At 39.2% G+C, this 6332-nt stretch overlaps 1 pseudogene; it reads right to left on the bottom strand.

Moving 5' to 3' along the window:
- The window catches only part of LOC120551396, a 27680-nt pseudogene extending 23319 nt beyond the window's left edge, over window positions 1-4361 (bottom strand).
- Between the last annotated feature and the right edge of the window lie 1971 nt (window positions 4362-6332).

Genomic DNA, 6332 nt, shown 5'->3' with positions numbered 1-6332 from the left:
CTGTAATAATACTCTGTTACAGTTAAAGTACTGCATTAAAAATGTTACTTCAGTAAAAGTCTGTAAGTATCATCAGGAGAATGTAGTTAAAGTACACACACACACACACACACACAGAGACACACACACACACACACACACACACACACACACACACACACAGAGACACACACACACACACACACACACAGAGACACACACACACACACACACACACAGAGACACAGAGACAGACACACACACACACGCACAGAGACACTCAGACACACGCACACACACAAGCATGCACGCACGCACGCACACGCACACACAGAGACACATACACACACACATACACAGAGACACACACAAACACACACTGACACACACACCCTTACTTAACTAGTAACTAAAGCTGGAACAGATGAATGTAGTGGAGTAACTAAAGTAACTAGTAACTAAAGCTGTAACAGATCAATGTAGCGGAGTAACTAAAGTAACTAAAGCGTAACAGATGAATGTAGCGGAGTAACTAAAGTAACTAGTAACTAAAGCTGGAACAGATGAATGTAGTGGAGTAACTAAAGTAACTAGTAACTAAAGCTGTAACAGATCATATGGCGGAGTAACTAAAGTAACTAGTAACTAAAGCTGGAACAGATGAATGTAGTGGAGTAACTAAAGTAACTAGTAACTAAAGCTGGAACAGATGAATGTAGTGGAGTAACTAAAGTAACTAGTAACTAAAGCTGGAACAGATGAATGTGGCGGAGTAACTAAAGTAACTAGTAACTAAAGCTGGAACAGATGAATGTAGCGGAGTAACTAAAGTAACTAGTAACTAAAGCTGGAACAGATGAATGTAGCGGAGTAACTAAAGTAACTAGTAACTAAAGTAACTAGTAACTAAAGTAACTAGTTACTAAAGCTGGAACAGATGAATGTAGTGGAGTAACTAAAGTAACTAGTAACTAAAGCTGTAACAGATCAATGTAGCGAGATTAACTAAAGTAACTAGTAACTAAAGCTGGAACAGATGAATGTAGCGAGTTAACTAAAGTAACTAGTAACTAAAGCTGTAACAGATGAATGTTAACTAAAGTAACTAGTACACTAAAGCTGGAACAGATGAATGTGTCGAAGTAACTAAAGTAACTAGTAACTAAAGCTGGAACAGATGAATGTGGGTAACTAAAGTAACTAGTAACTAAAGCCGTAACAGATGAATGTGAGGAGTAACTAAAGTAACTAGTAACTAAAGCTGGAACAGATGAATGTGGCGGATTAACTAAAGTAACTAGTAACTAAAGCTGGAACAGATGAATGTAGTGGAGTAACTAAAGTAACTAGTAACTAAAGCTGTAACAGATCAATGTAGGAGTAACTAAAGTAACTAGTAACTAAAGCTGGAACAGATGAATGTAGTGGAGTAACTAAAGTAACTAGTAACTAAAGCTGGAACAGATGAATGTGGCGAATTAACTGAAAGTAACTAGTAACTAAAGCGCAACAGATGAATGTAGTGGTAACTAAAGTAACTAGTAACTAAAGCTGGAACAGATGAATGTAAGCAGATAACTAAAGTAACTAGTAACTAAAGCTGGAACAGATGAATGTGTGAGGTAACTAAAGTAACTAGTAACTAAAGCTGGAACAGATGAATGTGTGGAGTAACTAAAGTAACTAGTAACTAAAGCTGGAACAGATGAATGTAGGATTAACTAAAGTAACTAGTAACTAAAGCTGGAACAGATGAATGTAGCGGGGTAACTAAAGTAACTAGTAACTAAAGCTGTAACAGATGAATGTAGGGAGTAACTAAAGTAACTAGTAACTAAAGCTGGAACAGATGAATGTAGGGTAACTAAAGTTAACTAGTAACTAAAGCTGGAACAGATGAATGTAGCGGAGTAACTAAAGTAACTAGTAACTAAAGCTGGAACAGATGAATGTAGTGAATTAACTAAAGTAACTAGTAACTAAAGCTGGAACAGATGAATGTAGCGGAGTAACTAAAGTAACTAGTAACTAAAGCTGGAACAGATGAATGTGGCGGAGTAACTAAAGTAACTAGTAACTAAAGCTGGAACAGATGAATGTAGCGGAGTAAATAAAGTAACTAGTAACTAAAGCTGGAACAGATGAATGTAGCGAAGTAACTAAAGTAACTAGTAACTAAAGCTGGAACAGATGAATGTCGGAGTAAGAGCTAAAAGTAACTAAAGCTGGAACAGATGAATGTAGCGGAGTAACTAAAGTAACTAGTAACTAAAGCTGGAACAGATGAATGTAAGGGAATTAACTAAAGTAACTAGTAACTAAAGCTGTAACAGATGAATGTAGCGGAGTAACTAAAGTAACTAGTAACTAAAGCTGGAACAGATGAATGTAGCGGAGTAACTAAAGTAACGAGTAACTAAAGCTGTAACAGATGAATGTAGCGGAGTAACTAAAGTAACTAGTAACTAAAGCTGTAACAGATGAATGTAGCGGAGTAACTAAAGTAACTAGTAGCTAAAGCTCTAACAGATGAATGTAGCGGAGTAACTAAAGTAACTAGTAACTAAAGTAACTAGTAGCTAAAGCTCTAACAGATGAATGTAGTGGAGTAACTAAAGTAACTAGTAACTAAAGCTGTAACAGATGAATGTAGTGGAGTAAAAAGTACAATATTTCTCTCTGAAATGTAGCGGAGTAGAAGTAGAAAGTGGCATGAAAAGGAAAGACTCAAGTAAAGTACAAGTACCTCAACATTTGGTACTGAAGTACAGTAATGGAGTAAATGTACTTAGTTACATTCCACCAATGCATAGTGCAGCTGCTTCATGTTTTACTGTCTCCTGTTCTCGCCTCGGTTTGTCTGTCTGTCTGTAGCAGAGTTACAGAAACAGTTCCTGCCCGATTTTCATGAAACTTAAGTGTTAAAGGTGCAGCATGGACCAAATATACCGATAAAGTTAGATTCACCATCTTTTCCTAGTCTATCCAAGCATCTTCTGTAATTCGGCAAACAAATTATCTACCAAAGAGAAAAAAAAAAGTTTTATTTTAATTCTATCCAGGTATTCAACCCCCTTTTCTCTCCACAAACCACCGTTTGTCATTAACTTAAAACGGCCAGAAATTAAAAGCAGTCCGGCGGGAGTGACATTCTCTTCACAAACTCCACTTTAACACAACACAACGCTTTCTAACAGTCACTGTGGTGTCTCCCTGATGTTAGCAGCTTTCCTTTCATCAACTTCTCACAGAAGTTCAACTGAATTTGTTATAATTTAGAGGGATTTTGTTAAGTTTTTCCGAGTAAGCCTCTGATCGTCTCCCGTGCTGCAATACCACTCTCCGCCTGAACTGTTATGACGCGCTGACGGGGGGGCGCTGTTTCCCCAAAACACAAATAACACCCACAACAAACGGAGGGATGCATATTTCAACATAACATTTCCGACAACTTTTAATACAGATATTCACTGTCTTAATGTAGGAAATCAACTGGAGAAGTTTCATGGTGATTTCTGTCAGTTAAAGAGTGTGTGTGTGTGTGTGTGTTTCTGCCTCTTCCTGCATGCGTGTGAGTGTGTGTGTGTGTGTGTGTGTGTGAGAGAGACTGTCTGTCTGTCTGTGTTGTGTGTATGTGTGTGTGTGTGTGTGTGAGTGTGTGTCTGTGTCTCTGCCTCTTCCTGCTTGTGTGTGAGTGTGTGTGTGTGTGTGTGTGTGTGTGAGAGAGACTGTCTGTCTGTCTGTGTTGTGTGTATGTGTGTGTGTGTGTGTGTGTGTGTCTCTGCCTCTTCCTGCGTGTGTGTGTGTGTGTGTGAGAGAGAGACTGTCTGTCTGTGTTGTGTGTATGTGTGTGTGTGTGTGTGTGTGTTAAACTGCAGTATATCCCCCTTTTTCAAACCGTAACCGTTAAACTTAGGTGTCACAAAATCTAAAGGGTCACAGATTTCAGTGTAACACCCCTCTGCAAAAACAACACAACCCAAATAAATACATATTTTTCGTAATTTTTGGTGCTTTTATTCGTGCCGTTTGTATATTTGGACAACAGTGTCCATCGTTCCTCATAATTTCAGCCCCTGAGCTGAGCTGTCAGCAGCTTTATGCCCCAAAAAACAGAAAACACTGTAACGTTAGTAAAGTGGTCAAAAAGCTGCAGAGGAAATTTCTAGATGACCCCGAGTTATACACACACTTTCTGGACACAACAAAGACATGACATTACCGTATGTATCTCCGAAAAGACCCATAACTACAAGAGATCCCTCGTCGGTTTAAAAAAAAAGTCCAGAAAATCCCCAAATTTCCTCTTTATGTCGCATCAGATTCACAGTGAAGCCAGCAGCAACAAATACACTGTAGGATACTTCCTCGTCGTCGTCTTCTTCTTCTCTTCCTTAATGAAGGATTGCAAACAACTTGAAGGTGCATGTCGCCACCTACTGTAGGCTGCAGGAGTGTGTAACATCAGGTCACTTTACAATTACCTTAAATTCTACTCCTCAACCCTGTGTCCACGGGCGGGTCTAGAAAAATATTGATGGGGTGGTGAATTTTTGAGGGGTGGCAACATATGTCATATATTCTGAATTTAATCACAGTTATCACAGTGTGATGAGAAATGTGAAACAGTTGTAAATTTTTGCTCCCCAACTCATCGCACATTAAGTTTATCTATATCTATTGAAACAGTTGTACATTTTATTTCCAAATTGTATATATTTTAAATATCGCTCGTGTAGTATTCAATTATTATTTCATGTATGTTGTTTCCTATTATTTAATGTATACTCTGTATGTGAGCTGTGTGTCTGATATTTTGCTGCTGCAACACCGTTATTTCCCATTTTTTGGGATCAATAAAAATCTATCTATCTATCTACCTACCTACCTACCTACCTACCTACCTACCTACCTACCTATCTACCTACCTATCTATCTATCTATCTATCTACCTCCCTACCTACCTACCTACCTACCTACCTACCTACCTACCTACCTACCTACCTACCTACCTACCTACCTACCTACCTACCTACCTACCCACCTACCTACCTACCTACCTACCTACCTACCTACCTACCTACCTACCTACCTACCTACCTACCTACCTACCTATCTATCTATCTATCTATCTATCTATCTATCTACCTACCTACCTACCTACCTATCTATCTATCTATCTATCTATCTATCTATCTATCTATCTACCTACCTACCTACCTACCTACCTACCTATCTATCTATCTATCTATCTATCTATCTACCTACCTACCTACCTACCTACCTATCTACCTACCTACCTACCTACCTACCTACCTACCTACCTACCTACCTATCTATCTATCTATCTATCTATCTACATAGTATGTACACACTACAAAAGGGCACAGGCTGCCATTTACAAACTCATACAGACAAACTTCATCTCTTGCATTCAATGTCCTGCATCTGAGGCGACCATACAATGTGATCTCACTTAACAGGAGACAGAAGTGTGATAGAAGTAAGGGGCTTTATGACAGGACAGACAGGCATAAAGGTGAGACAGGTGATGAGTGGCAGATGTGTGAGAGGTGACGCGAACAGGTTTTGACTGACTGCAGCCGGACTTTGGAGATTCACGCTCGTAAATGGTCAAATTGGCCGTAACTTTTAATTCGTTGCTGCCACCTGCATAATCAGCCAAAGTCCGCATATCTATGACGGGTGGCGCATTTTTTCACTTTCGCCGCATAAATTGCCGATTTCCGCGCAAAATATGCAGGGCTTGCATGACACACACTCACACACACACATACACACACACACACACACAACATACACACACACTCACACACACACACACACACACACACACACACACACACACACACACACACACACACACACACACACACACACACACACACACACACACACAATAACTCACATACACCATTTTTTACACTTTTTCTGGGACTCAGTGGCATTTCCGAACCAACAGATAATACAGCAAGTTAAAACCCTTTCAATAAAAGCAGTATAAAACATTTGGAGTATTTTGTTATTGACATTAAAAACAAGCAGTTTCTTTAAAAAAATCCATTCTTTGCTGTGTCTTAGTCTGCAAAAGATCAGTCCAAGAGTCCCATTTCAGCTTGTTGTCCAGTACAATGCCAAGGGATTTGTCGTTTGTAACAACCTGAATGGCACCACCATTGATAAAAGTGTCAGTGGATTGCTGTGACTTTCTAAAATCTATGGACATTTCTTTGGTCTTATTGGTATTTAAAATTAAGTGTGACTTATTGCACCATTCTAGAAAGGAGTCTAAAACTGGCCCATGATCTACCTCCCCGTCCTGTAGCAGACTC

The sequence above is a fragment of the Perca fluviatilis genome, chromosome 21 (assembly GCF_010015445.1).
Source record: "Perca fluviatilis chromosome 21, GENO_Pfluv_1.0, whole genome shotgun sequence".
In the NCBI taxonomy this organism is placed as follows: Eukaryota; Metazoa; Chordata; class Actinopteri; order Perciformes; family Percidae; genus Perca; species Perca fluviatilis.
Note: the sequence above shows the minus strand (reverse complement) of the source record. Positions and strands in the feature narration are given on the sequence as shown.